Source organism: Nicotiana attenuata, chromosome 11 (genome assembly GCF_001879085.1).
Source record: "Nicotiana attenuata strain UT chromosome 11, NIATTr2, whole genome shotgun sequence".
Lineage (NCBI taxonomy): Eukaryota > Viridiplantae > Streptophyta > Magnoliopsida > Solanales > Solanaceae > Nicotiana > Nicotiana attenuata.
Genome location: NC_031999.1, coordinates 16512971 through 16534123, shown reverse-complemented (window position 1 = coordinate 16534123; position 21153 = coordinate 16512971).

The window sequence follows — 21153 nt, the reverse complement described above, 5'->3', positions numbered from 1 at the left end:
TTAGAAATCATGCCTATAAGTCCAAAGTCAGCTTTCACACACTTAGATACTATGCCTATAGGATCTAAATAGCTATAATAGAAATCATGCCTATAGAATTTAAAAACAGTTTAGTTGGAAAAGCCGTCTAGTTCGTGTTGTTATTCTGAATTAGATTAGTTAATTAATCTGCCGCTTCTTTAATAAGTTTCTCAAACACTGCCTTAATACCGTTAGAAAGCATGCCAATAGGATCTCAAATTGACTGTTTAAAATTAATCGCTTCTCCACTGCATTTCTTAATCAATATAGATATCATGCTCATAGGATATCATTATTATGCCTAGGCAAGCCTTAGGTAATAATAAACACCGGAACCGCCTTTGTTAATTATCAATTGCTACAACCAACAGGAAGGCCTGATTCGGACTTCTTATCTGAGCTATATTATGAATCTGGGTCTGACTCAAATTCCCTGCTTTAAGATTTTTTTAAAATTCAGACCTTAATTGTGTTAAGTCGTGCTATTTATATGCATCATTTGCGGAGGTTTATATGAGCCTTCTAATTACTTACATGTTTCCCCTTTAAATGCAGTCCTATGTGTTTTTGTATGTCTCCTTAGCCTTTTTACCTTTAAACCCAAGAATCAGCCTAAAATCCTCCCTCTTGTAGGAGTAGTAGTCCTAAAATTCCTCCGGGATTGATAGGAATGGGACGAGTAATAGCACGCAATAGAGGTCGAGACCAATCCGCGCTTTAATACCTTCACGGGGTGAGAAGGGTAGATATGGATATGATGATCGGTGCGCTAATACCACGTGTAGCCCCTCTTTTGAGGAGGGATTACCGGGTATTGCATTGATGTGATCCGTATTACAAACAAACCTAGGACCTTTTCACACTCACAATCATGCTTAGATTATAACTCTTTTTCAAACCTTGCTTTTATTGTTTTCAAACACCTGTGTATTTAAATTCAAAACACTCTATTATTTGAGCCTTATTTGCTTACTTGTTAATTGCACAAATTCACAAAACCATCTGGTCGGGAACCACACTAGTGGATCCTGAGGGGTGCCTAACACCTTCCCCTTGGGATAATTTCAAGCCCTTACCCTATCTCTGGTTATCAAACATAGTTGTAGTTGAACCCCATAGGTGCCCTAACACACCTTAAAATCGTTAGGTGGCGACTCTTCAAAATTGCAAAACCCCTTTTCCAAAAGGAAAGAGTTGTACCAACCAAATGTCATAAACCGATTTCGTAAGAAAAAAGGGGCACGACACTATCGTTGTTAATCATTCTTACAATTTATCTACAATATATCTACACATAACTACATATTCTAGAGATGACATGATAACACAAGTATTCATTAAGTTCTAACAAGGTATGTGTTTACCGAGTCGTTGAGGACTTGCCCGGGATGTGCCAAAGTATAGAACCACTCCTTTTTATCAACTTTCTCCACTCCAAGATCATACCATGGCTTAAGTTGGTTATCTTTTAAAGAATAAGGCGCCTTCCTCCTATTTTTACACATAGCAATTACAATAAATATGTAGATTGAAGTGGATATCCAAAAGATGAATGCACTCAGAAATATGAACAAATTGTATAAACTAACCTCTTTGAAGCTGTATCGGTACCAAGGTATAACCAGTTGTTGAATTCGTCCAACAACTCAGGATCAACATTTTGACCAATAATCCAGTAAACGGATGCTTGATTTGAAAAATTGGAGGTCCAACAGAAGTGCTGCCACCAGAACTGTAAAAAGGGAGAACGGGTGATCGGGCATGCTTTCCAAGCTGCCTTGTTCTTCCTTGATGCATAGGGGTTGTTTCATCTTGGTTAAGCTCGCCGAACTTAACAATCCGGGAGAAGTTTTCTGGCAGCTCAAAATCATCAAGTGTAACTTCCCTTTTCTCATATTTAGAGTCGTCCCAATCACCTACATTAACGTACTCGGCTGGTTCACCTCCTTCTTCACAGCAATCATCTCCTTCTTGTATAGCATTCCCTTCTTCAATAGGAGATTGAATATTTTCCCCCTTCTCCTCATTCTTATGTTCTCCTTGAATGATTATTGTATCTTCATGTCTTGGAGATTGTGCAAGCATAGCTTCCTTCACAGTTACAGTAAGTATGTTTAACTTAATCAATTTGTAGAAAATTTGTACTAAACACTAACATTTCTGAATACAAATTGTAGTTTAAATATAGTAAATTTGTTGAAATGATGTCATGCATAAGATAACAGCTAAGTTTATTGGGAAATGTGATGATAACCTGTACTAATTCTGTCACGACCCAAGCGCCCTCCGTGAACATGTCGTGACGGCACCTAGTCTATACGACTAGGTAAGCCTAAAAATTTGCGGAAGGAAACAAAATGCGGAAAAACTAATAGAACTGAAGATAAACAATATAGAAGCGTTTAATATGCCGCTCGGCATAAACCAATACAATATCTCAAAAACCGAACACCTCCCAAAACCCGAAAACTCACGAATCACAAGCTATGGATACTACCTAGTGTTCTAACTCCGGAATGTCTAAATGAAAAGAAATACAGAAGGGCTATAACTACAAGAGAGAATGGAGAGGGACTCCTCGATCTGCGGACGTGGCAGATATACCTCGAAGTCTCTGAAGAATCGCCTCGCCTCAAGGATAGTAGGGTCGAGTCAAAGAACCTGGATCTGCACACGAAAAACATGTGCAGGAAAGGGCATGAGTACACCACGGCGGTACCAAGTAAGTGCCAAACCTAACCTCGGTCGGGTAGTGACGAGGAAGGTCAGGGCCCTATCGGTCATATACATATACATAAGGAGAACGAAACAGTATGAAGTAACACAGTATAATAATAAGAATAACAACAAATACAACAGAGAGAGAGAGAACATCACAGAAAGAATACAGCTCAACACAGAGATAGCAACCGGGGATCTACCAGGATACCGTCCTGTAGTCCCCAAATGTAAATATCCAGTGGATCTCCCGTGTGTCGTCCCGTAGTCAAACTCATAGTGCGCGGGGATCTATCGGAAATCCTGATCCGTTGTCCCAAATGTAAATACCCAATACTAGGGGAATGTACCGGGTGCAGTCCAGTAGTTCCATATACCTGTGCAGGAGGATCTACCGGAATATCAACCCGTAGTCCCAAATAAACAGGCAAGGGGGATCTACCGGGAAATCGCCCGTAGTCCCAAAGTAAACCACAACAACAACACGAAGAATATTCAATTCAAACCAATTTCATACCAAGGTGAACATGTATTTCTAACCTAGCATGCTGCACATTATTCAGATAAAGTAGTTTGAGAAAGTAAAACAATTGAATAATTTAGACATGCTTTCCTAAGCTAACAGTAGGCTTAAATTTCAAGTAGTGTAAACAGGGAAGAAATACACAATTATAGTTACTTAATGAGAACCGGATTTTCAACAATTAGCACATGTATGCACTCGTCACTTCACGTACAAGGCATCTCATATATCAAAAATACCAAAACCTAAGGGGAGTTCCCCCCACTCAAGGTTAGGCAAGCCACTTACCTCGAACCATCTCAATCAACTCGATACCACGTTCTTGCCACGAGTACGCGACTCCAAATGGCCCAAATCTATTCAAAGTAATTGCATAATGTAAATATAACTTCTAGTAACTAATTCAACTAATTAATTCGAAGCAAATACACAAAACTAGGAAAATTGCACAAAAAGTCTACCCGGGTCCACATCTTGGAATCGGGTAAAATATACAAATTCAGAATCCTCACACTCTCACGAGTTCATACATAACAAAATTATTCCAACCCGACATCAAAATCTTGATCAAAACCCCAAAATTAAGCCTAAGAACCTTTTCTAAAATTTTCCCAATTTCTCATCCCAAATCCGAAATTAGATGATGAATTCAAGATTAGATTAATGGGTTATAAGAAAAAAGGAGTTAAGAATCATTACCAGTTAACTCCCTCCGAAAATCTCTCCAAAAATCGCCTCCTACCAAGCTTCCAATTCAATTTTCCAAGTTTTGATTTCAAACCCTCGTTCTTCCCCTTTTTCTGACCAGTGGATCCATATCTGCGACTTTGGGACCGCACCTGATGTCCCGCTTCTGCGGAGACTAAGCCGCACCTGCGACTTTTCATTAAACCAAAAATTTCGCACCTGCGCCCTCTTCTACGCAGATGCGGTGCCTGAGCCGCATCTACGACCAATCCCAATTTCGCCTCATAGCGCACCTGTGATCCTCCAAACGCTTCTGCGGTGCCTCACCTGCGGTCCCATACACGCAGGTGCGGTTATGATAGGTTCAACCCACTTCAGATTTCTCCTAAATCCAATTCAACTTCCGTTAAGCACCTGAAACTCACCTGAGGCACCCGGGACCTCAACCTAACATGCCAACCAATCCTAAAACATCATACGAACTTATTCCAACCGTCGAATCACATCAAACAACGCTAAAACCACAAATCACTCTCCAATCCAAGCCTAAGGATTTCCAAAACTTCAAATTTCCGCTTTCGATCAAAAAGCCTATCAAACCTAGTCCGAATTACCTGAAATTTTGCACACACGTCCCAAATGACACAACGGACCTACTCCAACTTCCGAAATTTCATTCCTACCCCGATATCAAAATCTCACTATTGAACTAGAAACTTCAAAAATTCGACTTTTGGCATTTGAAGCCTAATCAAGCTACAGACCTCCAAAACACAATCCGAACACGCCCCTAAGCCCGAAATCACCCAACGGAGCTAACGGAACCAACTGAATCCATTTTGAGGCCGTCTTCACACTGCTCCGACTACGGTCTAAATTCTAAAGCTTAAACTCTCATTTACGGACTAAGTGTCCCAAAACACTCCGAAACTCCTAACGAATCCTCCTGGCAACTCACAATAGCAGAAATAAGCACGGGGAAAGCAGTTAATAGGGGATCGCGGCGTTAATTCTTAAAACGAACGGCCGGTTCGTTACATCCTCCCCCTCTTAAAACATTCGTTCGTCCTCGAACGAGCATAGAGACATAACTGAAGTAGTGAAAAGATGAGGTAACGGCTACGCATATCCTGCTCAGTTTCCCAAGTCGCCTCCTCGACCGGCTGACCCCGGCACTGAACCTTCACTGATGCAATGTTCTTTGACCTCAGCTTCCGAACCTGCCTGTCCAATATCGCCACTGGCTCCTCAATGTCCAACTGGACTGAACTGAAATCCAACACGTGCGACGGATCACCGTGATACCTCCGGAGCATCGAAACATGATATATTGAATGAACTCCTGCCAAGCTGGGAGGTAAGGCAAGCTCATAAGCAACATCCCCAACACGCTGCAATATCTCAAAAGGACCAATAAACCTCGGACTCAATTTCCCCTTCTTCCCAAATCTCATAACGCCCTTCATAGGTCAAACTCGAAGCAAGACCCGCTCTCCAACCATGTAGGAAACATCACGAACCTTCTGGTCCGCATAACTCTTCTGTCTGGACTGGGCTGTACGGAGTCTATCCTGAATCACCTTAACCTTCTCCAAAGCATCCTGTACCAAGTCTGTGCCCAATAATCTAGCCTCGCCCGGCTTGAACCAACCCACCGGGGACCTACACCGCCTACCATACAAGGCCTCATACGGTGCCATCTGAATGCTGGACTAATAGCTGTTGTTGTAAGCAAACTCAGCTAGTGGCAAGAACTGATCCCAAGAACCTCCAAACTCCATCACACACGCACGGAGCATATCCTCAAGAATATCAATAGTGCGCTTATACTGTCGGTCGGTCTGGGGGTGAAATGCTGTGCTCAACTCTACCCGAGTGCCCAACTCATGCTGTACGACCCTCCAGAACCGTGATGTGAACTGAGTACCTCTATCTAAAATAATGAAAACTGGAATACCATATAGACGGACAATCTCCCGGATATAAATCTCCGCCAACTGGTCCTTAGAATAGGTGGTACACATAGGAATGAAGTGCGCGGACTTGGTCAGCCGATCCATAATCACCCAAATGGCATCGAACTTCCTCAAAGTCCGTGGGAGCCCAACTATGAAGTCCATGGTGATCCGCTCCCACTTCCACTCCGGAATCTCTATATGCTGAAGCAACCCACCCGGCCTCTGGTGCTCATACTTTACCAGCTCATAATTAAGGCACCGAGCTACAAACCTAACTATATCTTTCTTCATCCACCTCTACCAATAATGCTGTCTCAAATCTTGGTACATCTTAGCGGCACCCGAATGGATGGAATACCGCAAACTATGGGCCTCATCTAGAATCAACTCCCTAAGCCCATCAACATTGGGTACACAAATCCGACCCTGCATCCTCAATACCCCATCATCACCAATGGTAACATCTCTGGCATCACCTCGCAGAACCTTGTCCTTGAGGACAAGCAAATGAGGGTCATCAAACTAACGCTCCCGGATACGATCAAACAAGGAAGACCGAGAAACCACACAAGAAAGGACCCGACTAGGCTCCGAAAGATCCAATCTCACAAACTGGCTGGCTAGGGCCTAAACATCCATCGCCATGGGCCTCTCCGCTGCTGGTAGATAATCCAAACTCCCCAAACTCTCCGCCCGGCGACTCAAAGCATCGGCCACCACATTGGCCTTGCCCGGGTGATACAAGATAGTGATGTCATAGTCCTTCAGCAGCTCTAACCACCTCCTCTGGCACAAATTAAGGTCTTTCTGCTTGAACAAATGCTGCAAACTCCGGTGATTAGTATAAATCTCACAAGGCACCCCGTACAAATAATGACGCTAGATCTTCAAGGCGTGAACAATAGCAGCTAACTCAAGATCATGGACAGGATAATTCTTCTCATACACTTTCAACTATCTGGACGCTTAGGCAATCACCCTACCGTCCTGCATCAGTACCGCTCCAAGGACAATCCTTGAGGCATCATAATAGGCAGTATAAGACCCCGAACCAGTAGGCAATATCAAAACTGGAGCTGTAGTCAAAGCTGTCTTGAGCTTCTGGAAGCTCTCCTCACACTCTTTCGTCCATTGGAACGGAGCACCCTTCTGCGTCAGCCTGGTCATAGGTGGTGCAATGGATGAAAATCCCTCAACAAATCGACGGTAATAACCCGCCAAGCCAAGAAAGCTGCGGATCTTTGTAGCTGAGGATGGTTTGGGCCAACTCTACACTACTTCCACCTTTTCCGGATCCACCTTTATCCCCTCACTAGATACCATGTGACCCATGAATGCCACGGAATCCAACCAAAACTCACATTTCGAGAACTTAGCATATAACTTCTTTTCTCTCAAAGTCTGAAGCACTGTCCTCAGGTGCTTCTCATGATTTTCCCGACTTTGGGAGTATACCAGAATGTCATCAATAAAGACAATGACGAATGAGTCAAGATACGGCCGGAATACACTGTGCATCAAATGCATGAAGGCTGTTGGGGCATTGGTCAGTCCAAATAACATAACAAGGAACTCGTAATGACCATACCGAGTTCTGAAGGCAGTCTTCGGGATATCTGGCTCCCGAATCTTCAACTGATGATAGCCTGAACGCAAGTCAATCTTAGAAAACACACGAGCACCCAGTAACTGATCAAATAGGTCATCAATACGAGGCAAAGGATAACGCTTCTTCATTGTAACCTTGTTCAACTGGCGATAATCAATACACATACGCATAGAACCATCCTTTTTCTTCACAAATAAGATTGGATCACCCCAAGGTGATACACTGGGCTGAATGAAACCCTTATTAAGCAATTCCTGTAACTGCTCCTTCAACTCCTTCAACTCAGGAGGAACCATAAGGAACTAGGAATAGAAATGGGCTGAGTGCCTGGCAATAGACAATGCCAAAATCAATATCTCTATCGGGCAGCATGCCCGGAAGATTAGCTGGAAACACATCAGAGAAATCCCGTACTACTGGGACTGAATCAACTGTAGGGGTATCAATACTGACATCTCTCACATAAGCTAGATATGCGTCACATTCCTTCTCAACCATACGCTGAGCCTTAAGGAATGAAATAACTGTACTGGAAGTATGATCTGAGGGACCCCTCCACTCTACTTGCGGTATACCGGACATAGCCAGCATCACGATTTTCGTATGACAATCAAGAATAGCATAATGGGGCGACAACCAGTCCATGCCCAAGATAACATCAAAATCTACCATGCTGAGCAATAATAAATTGGCTATGGTCTCAAAACCACTAAGAGCAACCGAACACGACTGATAAACGCGGTCCACAACAAGAGAATCTCCCACAGGAGTAGAAACATAAACAGGGGAACTCAAAGAATCCTGAGATACACCTAAATGCGGGGCAAAAGAAGAGGACATATAAGAATAAGTGGAGCCTGGATCGAATAAAACTGATGCATCTCTATGACAGACCAGGATAATACCAGTGATGATAGAATTGGAGGTGACGACCTCAGTACGCGCAGGAAGGGCATAGTATCTGGCTTGGCCTCCCCTTCTAGGGCGGCCTCTACCAACCCGACCTCCACCTTTAGGTGGCTGAGCAGGTGGGGTAGCAACTGGTGCCGTGACCATAGCCTGAGAACTCTGCGGAGCGCGCTGTGGCTGAGAAGTCTGTGAAGGTGTACCCCTCCCAAGTCTAGGCCAATCCCTCACCATATGGCGTGTGTCACCACACTCGAAACAAGCTCCAGGAGGATATGGTGGCTGTGACTGGCTCGGGCCTGGTCTGCTGGACTGACCACTTAAAGCACCCCATGCAGGAGGCGCACCGGATATTAGAGGTGCATAATAAGGCTCCTGAGGTCTAGGAGGAGCTGGAATACCACTGGCTGCTGGAAGAGCTAAATGAACAGGGTGACTCATATAACCTCTACCATGACGAGCTACAGCTAGGGCACGATCACCAGAATAATGGCCCGACTCTCGAGACCTCTTGGCCTCCCTCCCCTCTCTGTCCCGAGCATGCATACCCTCTACTCTCCTAGCAATGCTCACCACCTGCTGATAAGAAATATCCATCTCCAACTCCCGAGCCATACTAGACCTGATGTTGGGAATGAGCCCCTCAATAAACCAGCAAACCCTCTCGCGAACAGTAGAAACCGAAGCTGGTGCATGCCTAGCCAAGTCAGTGAAACACACAGAATACTCCGAGACAGTCATAGTACCCTGGCGCAAATACTCAAACTTTGCGTGCCATGCGTCCCTGAGGCTCTAAGGAACATACTCTCTCAGGAACATATCTGAAAACTGAGTCCAAGTCAGGGAAGCTGCCTTATCTGGACTATCTAACTCATAAGTACACTACCACTGATAGGCGGCTCCTCGAAGCTGGAAGGTAGTGAAGGAAACCTCTCAAGCCTCTTCTGCTCCTCCTCTGAAGCTACTGCCCTCTCCTCGGCCTGAGCTGGGGCTACAGGCTGTGCCGATATAATCTCTGGGACCTGCTCAACATGCACTCGCTGCTCAGGAGTGCGGGCAGCGGGAGTCTGTGCTCCTCCCCGGCCTAGGATGTGGCTGCAGCAAGGGTAAGCAACCCTGCCTGAGCTAGAGTGGTGTACATACTCATAAACTGCGCAAGAGTCTCCTAGAGAGCTGGAGTAGTAGTAGTAGGCGTGTCAGGCGTCTGGGCTCCAGCTGGAACTATTGGTGGCACCTCGGTAGCAGCTTGCGCGGGTGCTCTGGCTGTACCGCGTGCGCGTCCTCGGCCTCTATCCTGGTCCCGACCTCTGACGACTCTCGCAGGGGCCACGGGTGTCTGGTCACCTCCAGTAGCACGTGTCCTCACCATCTGTGAGATAAGAGAAGATAGAAGTTTAGAATTTCGATATCAAAAATCTCGCACGACAAGGAATTCAAATGAAGTGAATTTTTTTTAACATTTACATAGCCTCTCGTAGATAAGTACAGACGTCTCCGTACCGATCCACGAGACTCTAATAAACCGGCTTGTGATTCATGACTCCTATGAACCTAGAGCTCTAATCCTAGATGTCACAACCCAAGTTCGCCCTCCGTGAACATGTCATGACGGCACCTAGTCTCTACGACTAGGTAAGACTAACAATTTATGGAAGGAAACAAAATGCGGAAAAACTAATAAAACTGAAGATAAACAATATAGAAGCGTTTAAGATGCCGCTCGGCATAAACCAATACAATATCTCAAAAACTAAACAACTCCCAAAACCCGGAAACTCACGGATCACAAGCTATGGATACTACCTAGTGTTCTAACTCCGGAATGTCTAAATCAAAAGAAATATAGAAGGGCTATAACTACAAGAGAGAATAGAGAGGGACTCCTCGGTCTGCGGACGCGGCAGATATGCCTCGAAGTCTCTGAAGAATCGCCTCGCCTCAAGGATAGTAGAGCCGAGTCAAAGAACCTGAATCTGCATACGAAAAACATGTGAAGGAAAGGGCATGAGTACACCACGGCGGTACCCAGTAAGTGCCAAGCCTAACCTCGGTCGAGTAGTGACGAGGAAGGTCAGGGCCCTACCGGTCATATACATATACATAAGGAGAACGAAACAGTATGAAGTAACACAGTATAATAATAAGAATAACAACAATTACAACAGAGAGAGAGAGAGCATCACAGAAAGAATACAGCTCAACACAGAGATAGCAACCGGGGATCAACCAGGGTACCGTCCTGTAGTCCCCAAATGTAAATATCCAGTTGATCTCCCGGGTGTTGTCCCGTAGTCCAACTCATAGTGCGCGGGGATCTGCCGGAAATCCCGATCCGTAGTCCCAAATGTAAATACCCAGTACTGGGGGAATATACCGAGTGTATCCATATAACTGTGCAGGAGGATCTACCGAAATATCAATCCGTAGTTCCAAATAAACAGGCAAGGGGGATCTACCGGAAAATCGCCCATAGTCCCAAAGTAAACACACAGCAACAACACGAAGAATATTCAATTCAAACCAATTTCATACCAAGGTAAACAAGCATTTCTAACCTAGCATGCTGCACAGAATTTAGATAAAGCAGTTTGAGCAAGTAAAACAATTGAATCATTTAGACATGCTTTCCTAAGCTAACAGTAGGCTTAAATTTCAAGTAGTGTAAACAGGGAAGAAATACACAATTATAGTTACTTAATGTGAACCGGATTTTCAACAACTAGCACATGTACGCACTCATCACCTCGCGTACAAGGCATCTCAGATATCAATAATACCAAATCTTGAGGGGAGTTCCCCCATACAAGGTTAGGCAAGCCACTTACCTCGAACAAGCTCAATCAACTCGATACCACATTCTTGCCACGAGTACCCGACTCCAAATTGCCCAAATCTATTCAAAGTAATTGCATAATGTAAATATAACTTCAAGTAACTAATTCAACTAATTAATTCGAAGCTAATACGCGAAATTAAGAAAATTGCCCAAAAAGCCTACCCGGGCCCACGTCTCGGAATCGGGTAAAATTTACAAATTCAGAATCCTCACACTCGCACGATTTCATACATACCAAAATTATTCCAATCCGACATCAAAATCTTGATCAAAACCCCAAAATTAGGCCTAAGAACCTTTTCCAAAATTTTTTCAATTTCTCATCCCAAATCTGAAATTAGATGATGAATTCATGATTAGATTAATGGGTTATAAGCAAAAAGGAGTTAAGAATCATTACCAGTTAAATACCTCCGAAAATCTCTCCAAAATATGCCTCCTACCGAGCTCCCAATTCAATTTTTCAAGTTTTGATTTCAAACCCTCGTTCTTCCCCTTTTTCTGACCAGTGAATCCGCATCTACGGTCCCACTTCTGCGGAGACTAAGCCGCACCTGCGATTTTTCATTAAACCAAAAATTCCGCACCTGCGACCTCTTCTACGCAGATGCGGTGCCTGGGCCGCATCTGCGACCAATCCCAAATTCGCCTTAGACTGCACCTGCGGTCCTCCAAACGTTTCTGCCGTGCCGCACCTGCGGTCCCATACATGCAAGCGCGGTTATGACAGGTTCAACCAAATTCATATTTCTCCTAAGTCCAATTCAACTTCCGTTAAGCACCTGAAACTCACCTGAGGCCCCCGGGACCTCAACCAAACATGCCAACCAATCCTAAAACATCATACGAACCCTTGAATCACATTAAACAACGCTAAAACCACAAATCACTCTCCAATCCAAGCCTAAGGATTTCCAGAACTTCAAATTTCCGCTTTCGATCAAAAAGCCTATCAAACCTAGTCCGAATTACCTGAAATTATGCACACACGTCCCAAATGACACAACGGAAATACTCCAACTTCCGGAATTCCATTCCGACCCCGATACCAAAATCTCACTATTGAACCGGAAACTTCAAAAATTCGACTTTCGGCATTTCAAGCCTAATCAAGCTACGGACCTCCAAAACACAATCCGAACACGCCCCTAAGCCCGAAATCACCCAACGGAGCTAACAGAATTCCATTCCGAGTCCATCTTCACATTGCTCTGACTACGGTCCAAATTCTAAAGCTTAAACTCTCATTTAGGGACTAAGTGTCCCAAAACACTCCGAAAATCCTAACGAATCCTCCCGTCATCTCACAATAGCAGAAATAAGCACGGAGAAAGCAGTTAATAGGGGATCGGGGCGTTAATTCTTAAAATGACTGTCCGGGTCGTTACAAACTCATACCTGCATTCTCTTCATCAATTTCCCCAAATGAGAATATAAATCAACACGTAGGAACATTCTCATTAATTTCCATGTCATTCACATGTCCTGTATCTAAGAAACCCAATTGAATTATAATGCACATTAGTTGATACAATTTAGGATATATGTAGGTATATTGTAGACATCTACATAGATATGTAAATATGTGTAGATATACTGTAGGCATAATGTAGATATATTGTCGATATGTATAGACATATTGTAGATATAATGTAGATATATTGTATATAATGTAGACATGTTGTACATACTTTTTTACTGCTGCTGGCATGCGCTGGTTTATCACTACTGCACGAAAAATGTTGATTGTTCTTTTCTTTTGATTGCTCAGCAATTTTTGTAGAACTCCCAGCAAACTGCAGGCTTTAAATTTGTTAGGATATATACTTTATGAAAAAAAATATAAACTTAGAGGTGATAAAAATTGTTCTATTAAATGAATATATCTCAAATATTACCTTGGCATCAATGTTATCCTTTTAATTGTTTATCGCTTGCAAAATAGCCTTGATTGAGTCATTGAGTAGCAGTCGAATGCTACCTAGTTCTTCGAAAACATCTTTCTTGAAAGATCCAAGATCTAAAGCAACCTACATATTAAAAAATAGAGAGTTAACGAAAACATTGGCTTAACACAAATTAAAGAAACCATCCAAGATTTTGTATATATGTTACCTTGTCAACATCTTTTTTTAATTTTTTAATTTGTTTTAGAATATCTTTCTTGTCCTCTATTCCAAGTGACTGTTTGTGTCCCGATGGGGATGTAGCATCTTTTGGAGCCTCGGACTTGGTTTCAACTTCTTCAATTGTGTATTCAACTTTATCAGGCAAAGACATTCTAGAAAGCTCTTATGTTGCTTCAATTATGTTGGTGAACTGAGTGAAAAAAGGAAATGAGCTTGACTTAGACATAATATGTATAAAGGTTGTAGATATTTTGTATTAAATTGTCTTCTCATAAGTAAAAACCATTTACCTTGATCCATGCTGGTTTGAACATTCTATGTTCAAGTGCAAATAACTATATCTTGTCCTTACTAGCTGACCAGCTAAGCATGCGAGGGGTAGAATTAGAAACCTTTGTAGCTATATCAGTGTTGACGGTAGAGCAATACTCATACAACCATATTTGCATAGATATTCCAAATCCTCGAATGAGATAAGAATGAACAGAAGGATTGAGCTTGTGCCTAACGGACTGAAGCAACTGTTTGTAAGAATCAATACCCCATGCATAGTTCGCATACTGTTCCGAGTCCACCAAATAAAACCTAAAATGGTCTACCAACCCTGCATTGTCTTTGGCTGAAGGACAGATGAAGAATTCTATGCGATATAGAATACACAACTTGACTGCATCCTCGTCGTTCAACCAACTTTTGGTGGTTACAATTTGTTTTAAGTATGACCTCTCAACTTTTTCCTTGTTTGGAAAATAGCTTCTCATTATTTTACTGTCATATTTAGGTGTGTAACCAAAGTCTGTCACTTCCGTAATACATTTTAGACCGGTTATCAAGGCAAACTCTATCAAGACAAAATTCAACCTCTGACCCTTTATCTCTGCTGAAAAATAGTCAAAACCAGATGCATTCAATTCATACTTCATTAGAAGATGAATTGCTTGATTTTGCATATATATTCTAGGCAATGAAAGCAAATAACCAAAATATGTCTTCTTGAAAAGCTTTAAACCATTCGCAGACAATAAATCTTTGATTTGTCTAGGAATACTGGGGTCGGATAATGTCTAAAACCTAATGACCCCATAATCAACATTATGAGGTGCAAAAAAGGTCCATTCTGCAGCAAAAGGAAAAATTCCTTATTAAAATAAGGCTCAAACCTAAAAAACAAAGTATCTACATTTTTAATACAATATAGCTACAATTACATAACAGAGTCAAAAATAGATAACAATATAACTACAATTTTATTACAAAATTTCTACCATCTTTAAACAGAGTCAGAACAAGGCAAACATTTATATAAAAATGTATCTACAATCAGGAATTATAAATCTACAACAAATCTACAGAATGTAGACAAAATTTCAACAAACTACAAAATCAAACATTATATAGGTTCATAAGAATGAGAATAAAATTTTTTAGCTTTTAAAAATATATATATATATATATATATATATATATTTGAAACTAATAAATTCTTACCTTCACCAATGACTGTTGGGGAACTGTTTTAGAAGATTTTTGAACTTTCTTCTTTTTTGAAGCTTTTAGATTAGGAGACACTCTAACTTTTTTTTGCAACTTTAATGGAAGTTTCTTCTTCGATGAAATCATCATCGAAATCAATCTCTTTGCCTTTCCTTTTCGCAGATTTGACAGGTATCGAAGATTCACCAGCATCAATATCGTGCTTTTGCTTTGTTCGAGCTTCTGCCTCAGCTTCACGAGGGGAAAGCTTGGGCTTGTTCTCTTCTTTTGCATGAACTGATTTTGAAGCCTTTTTGGGTGAATTTGCTGAGAAAACACCCAAATCAAATGAAGGAATATCTGCTCCTTTGTCTTTTATAGGGCTGTTCTTTGAAGATATCTTCTTCTTCATTGAAAATTAAGCTAATCGGAGGCATTAATAGAGGTGAGAATTTTGAATAAGAGTAAAAATTTCGTCTGGTTTTTGAAGAAGAGATGAAATAGACGTTAATGGAGGATTTCTGAGATTTGTGAAGAGAAAATCGTGGGTAAGTGCAAGATACGTGGGTGAGGGGGGTGGGATATGGAGAGAGAAACATGGGGGGAGTGGGAATATACGGTAGAGTTATTTTAGGACACTAATTAATATCATTAATTTCCTTAAAATGTACATAAATGGTAATTGGGTATATAAAATGTAATTATAGTAAAACTTGAGTAGGGAGGGTAACATAGTTTCATATAGTGTATAGGAATGTAAAAATCTTTAACTATAATAGATGTCATTTTTAAGTCCAACTAGGTGAATAGTGAGCCCAACGTAAAGCCCATTTACTAGGAGGAAAGGACAAGGAACAAATATATTCTAAAATAAGGGTTTCTTTTCCTTTAGGCTTTCTTCCTTGTGTTGAAACAAATATATATTTTTTCAATACTAAGAGTGATGGGGTGGGAGCAAGAGAAAAAGACTTAGAGTTTCCTTCTTTCCTTACAGTAGCCATTGTGAATCAGGGTGTGTAATTCTCTTAGATGCTTCATAGTCTAGTGTGAGATTTTGATTAGAGTATTATTCGTCCGTTTTGGTTATGATTATACATAACTATTTATGGAATATTTGGCATAATTAATTATTCACATTTAATTATTGAAACCCTGGAACTTGTGTTTATTTTGGTTGAGTCTTTAATAAATGCTAAGTGTATTATAAGCTGGTTCGCTTGGTGGATAGTGTTAGCTGGGTGTCAGTCATGTCTACGGGGTACTTTGGGACGTCACACAATTGGTATGAGAGCCTAGGCTTTAAGTATCGTACTACGAAGCAGTATTTGGTAGAGACTTGTTCATGAGTATGCAGACGTCCATACTTATAACTTTGAGGCTACTAAACATCTAGGATATTTTTTCTTCTTTCATTCCTTATTCATGCGTTAAGTTAAAACAAGTTGAACTTTGGGATGTCCTTTCCATAGATGGCTAGTACACGTACACCCTCCTCTGTTGGACATCATAACTGAATTGAAAGTTTTGAATAATATATAAGCAACTGAGAGTGACCTTGGGTACGTAGATTGTTGTGTGCATTAGTTGTTGTTAAGATTGGACAGGTTGAAATAATTTGGGATAGCTCTGTTTCAAATGAACCTCTACTAAAATTTATAAGAAGTTCGAGAGTTAATAAAAAAATAATTATAGTTAAAAATCTGTATGATTAGCAAGTGGCCTAAGGGTGTGATTTCGGTCTAAGAGCAACTTATTCAACATTCGAGATTGTAGATACAACTTTCTTGTCACAGCCCAAAATCCACCTAGTCGTGATAGCACCTAACCCGACCTGCTAGATAAGCCAAATACAATCAACACAACTCAAATCAAGTAATATGAGATAATGGATAAAATAATTGAAATTTCTATACAAATCCCAAGGACTGGTAGTACAAATCACGAGCTTCTAAGACTTAGAATTTACAAAAGTTCGTACGAATAAATACATCATTTGTTTGAAGTTTACATAAACAGATTAGAAAAATCTAAAGCTACCAAGGACAAATGACAGCTATAACCGGAACGTAGGTACATCTTCAATGCCAGCTCCCGCCATACACAGCGACTCCAGCTCCAAAATCTGTATGCAAGGTGCAGAAATGTTGTATGAGTACAACCAATTTTATGTACTCAATAAGTATAGTGACTACCTCGGTGAAGTAGTTATGATTCTTTTTAGTTAAACGATACTCACAGATATAACCTATGAAGCAATAGAAACAGTTCTAAAACATAACAGATAAGAGTACAAGAAAATAACTACACGAGGCAGTAAATGATTACTAGAAGAAATCACCGTAGTAAATTCATAAATTTTATAGTGTGAGAAATTTACTCAGGATATCAAATCAAATGGCACGACAACACCCATCGTGCATTTATCTCATCCTCACCAAATATATGAATATAGATCAAATTAATTGGCACAACAACACCCTTCGTGCACTTATTTATTTCTCGCCGGGTATACGTATACCAGTACCAACCAGGTGAAAGAAATACCAATAACAATAACAATAACATAAAGTAAGAGATGCACAGGTAGCAATAACGAACAACACAGTGCATATGGGTAAGAGTAACAGAGTTGATAGGAGGCATGGAAGTAATGATAGCATTTAAGGTAGAAGAACGTAAATTTCACTACCTAACATGGTAGAAGGCTTAGATATAGATATAACAAATATTAAGGAAAGCATGATCTTTATAAGCTAAACAAATAGAAGGCATGAATAACTAACATGGTAGAAGGCTTATACGAATGTGCCATAAATGAGAAACGGCATGGATGTAGATATGACAACAAGAAGGAAAGCATGATATTTGCAAGTTAAATAGGTAGAAGGCATGGACAACACAACAACAATTGAGATAGAGGACAAAGACAAAACAACAACGACAAGTTACATAGAACACATAGGTGCAACACTAACAGCTCAAGGTAAGGGCATGAATGTATACACAAGAAAAATATCTCACAACATAATACATGTCTCTCGTCCTCGCCTGCATGGAAACACCCTTCCTGCCATGAACACATGATAATATAAAAACATGATACTATAAATGAAATGGTACGACATCACCCTTCCTGCTTTTACTCTCATCCTCACATGATAATGTAAATGAAAACATGATAATGTAAATGAAATGGTACGGCATCACCCTTCGTGCTTTTACTCTTCCTCACATGATAGTGTATATGCAATGGCACGACATCACCCTTCGTGCTTTACACACTTCCTCACCAAGCACATGTATATCAATAACAAACAAGGTAGAAAGCATGAATAACATCAAAAAGAGTGATTAAGCAAATATTACAAATGAGCATCAATCACAACTTTCAAGCTAATAACAATTCGTAAGCCTCAAGAACCTTATCGTTCAAGTATTTAAACAAATCTCAAAAATGGTCTTCAACTCAACTATAGAATCCAATATCTCAAGAATAACGACAATAGCGATGTATTAGTGATTAAGAATAGTGATAACCGAATTTAGCACATCAATAATTTCAATAAAAGCTGTCAAATTTTAATCAAGTTATAATAAACTAAATCTTGGTTTCTAGTACTTAATTTCATATTCTTAGTAATCTAGAAGTCAAGTAAGACATGAAACAAGAAGGTCACATAATTCTACAAGGCACAATTAATCGTATAACTTACCCCCGAGCATGATTAACCCTGGAACATGCATATACACTTGTCACTTCATATATGCATCACTCTCGTATGTAGCAAACAATGTCAATTAGTAGAAAAAAATTCCCCCAATAAAGTTAGGCAAGACACTTACCTCAAACAAGCCTAATTGTGTAACGATCCAACCGGTCATTTTGAGCATTTGTACTTCGCTCGGTAGTTTGGGGGCACGAGTAGCTCCGTATGATGTATTATGACTCATGTGCAAAATTTGGATTCATTCCGAGTTGATTTGATATGTTTCAGCGTGAGTTTTTGGAAGTCGAAAGTTCATTAAGTTTGATTTGAGGTGCATTTCATCGTTTCGAGATTGTTATGTGTGTTTTGAGGCCTCGAGTAGGACCGTATTGTGATATGGAACTTTTTGGGTATGTTTAGACGGGTTCCAAGGGGATTAGGTGAGTTTTAGATAGGTTTGGGTTGTGTTGCGCTCGTTTTTCTTATGTTTCGACGTCGTTTCTTCAAGCAACCACATTGAACAAATGAGCTCTGATTTTTGTTTTTACAGATCCATAGGTGACGAGCGTATGGGCGTGCACCTTCTGAATTGGGACTCTGTTGTTCCCATGGCCCTGTATAGTGGACCTATTTTGTGGATATTTGTGTTTTCACCATGTGGTAAAGTAATTGAGCCGTCAATCATGCTAAATATCATGTTTAGGCTTCATCGTGATATTGTTTGTACCCATAGTGGTTATTTCTGGTTGTCATCTCACGGATCTCCATTGATATTTTTGTACTCACTCATATTCATGCATTCATTTCATATCTCAGTCTCAATTGTTGTTATTGATACATCATATCATTGTTGTCGGGCTAGATTAATGACATTGTGTGCCTGTGAGTAAGACTGGAGAGATTCATGACTGGGTGAGGCCGAGGGCCTGAGTGAGAGTGACATTTTTAGATCGGGCTGCACGCTGCAGCATATTATATCTATTATACTTTATGGGATCGGGATGCATGCCACATCAATATATTGATTATATTTTATGCATATAGATCGGGTTGCACGCCGCAACAATATTTTGATTATATATGTATATGGATCGGGCTGCACACCGCAACGATATATGGATCGGGATGCACGCCGCAATGATATTGGGTCAGGCTGCACGCCGTAGCGATATAGCGCTTGGGCTGAAGGAGCCTCTCCGGAGTCTGTAGACCCCCTAGTGAGCGCAGTCGACTATATATATATATGGATCGGGCTGCACGCCGCAGCGGTTATTACATAGTGCTGAGTGATTTAGTGTGCTGAGTATTGAGCTTAGTAGGAGAGGATGCGAGGCAATGAGATTGGCTACTCTGAGAGTGTGAGTACATGTATCGTCTCTGAAATACATGGCATTTACATAAATACATGACATACAGGCATAGAGATGCCATTTTCTCATGCTAGATAGTATCACATCATTCATTAATTATTATAAACATTGATATATGGGTGTGGAGAGGCACATTATACTTGTTATTTGGAAAGAAAATGAGACATTTTGTTTATTGTGGAAAGGATATTTGGAAAAATTACAGTTTTCAAACATACTCGTACTTTTGGCATTTTCGGTAAGAGATCTGGGATTTTCTTTCACTGAGATATTTGAAAAGCACGACCATTTTCTGGAAATTGTGAACGAGCTAAGTATTTTATTTTTGAGATATCCTTTTTTTTACTTGTATTATGTTGTTATGAACTGTTGTGGAAATATTGGCATTGGACCCGATCCTATGTTAGCTCGTCACTGATTTCAACCTAAGGTTAGGTCTGTTACTTACTCAGTATATGGGGTCGGTTGTACTGATACTACACTTCTGCACATTGCGTGCAGATGTTGGTTGTTGTTGTTATTGTGCTCAATGGTTGAGGGACTTGAAGATGTACCGGCGTCCCTGTTGTGGCTGCCTCCTTTATTCGGGGTAGCCTTAGCTTATAAATCTTTGTTTATGTACTTTTCAAAGAGACTGTGTATTTGTTGCATTGTTGCTTTGTAAACTCCATTCGTAGAAGCTCATGATTTGTACTACCAGTCCTTGGGAAATGTATAAAATTCTGTAAATTACTTTCATTTAATTGTCTTGATAATATAATTGAAATTGGATAATTAATAGTTGGCTTAACTAGCGGGTTGGGTTAGGTGCCATCACGACTAGTGGATTTTGGGTCGTGACACTTGGTATCAGAGCCCTAGGTTCATAGGTTCTACTAGTCATGAGCAAGTGTCTAGTAGAGTCTTGCGGATCAGTACGATGACGTCCATATCTATCTTCGAGAGGCTACAAGAAATTTAGGATATACTTCCCATCTTTCTTTCCTATCGTGCGACATTGATTCACCTTGAAGCGTAACTCTTTGAATTCTTTCCACGCATTCGTATGCGCATGTGAGAGCTCGGTATCAGTTGTACATCGACGGCTTGTGATTCCATGGAAGAGGTGCAAGATGTAATTTTGGTATGCTGATGATGGGCCAGTCTGGAGGACTTGAGGCCGGGTTTTGACTGTGGTTTGAGCACAGAGGTGTTGATTATGTGAGCACGTGCTTTT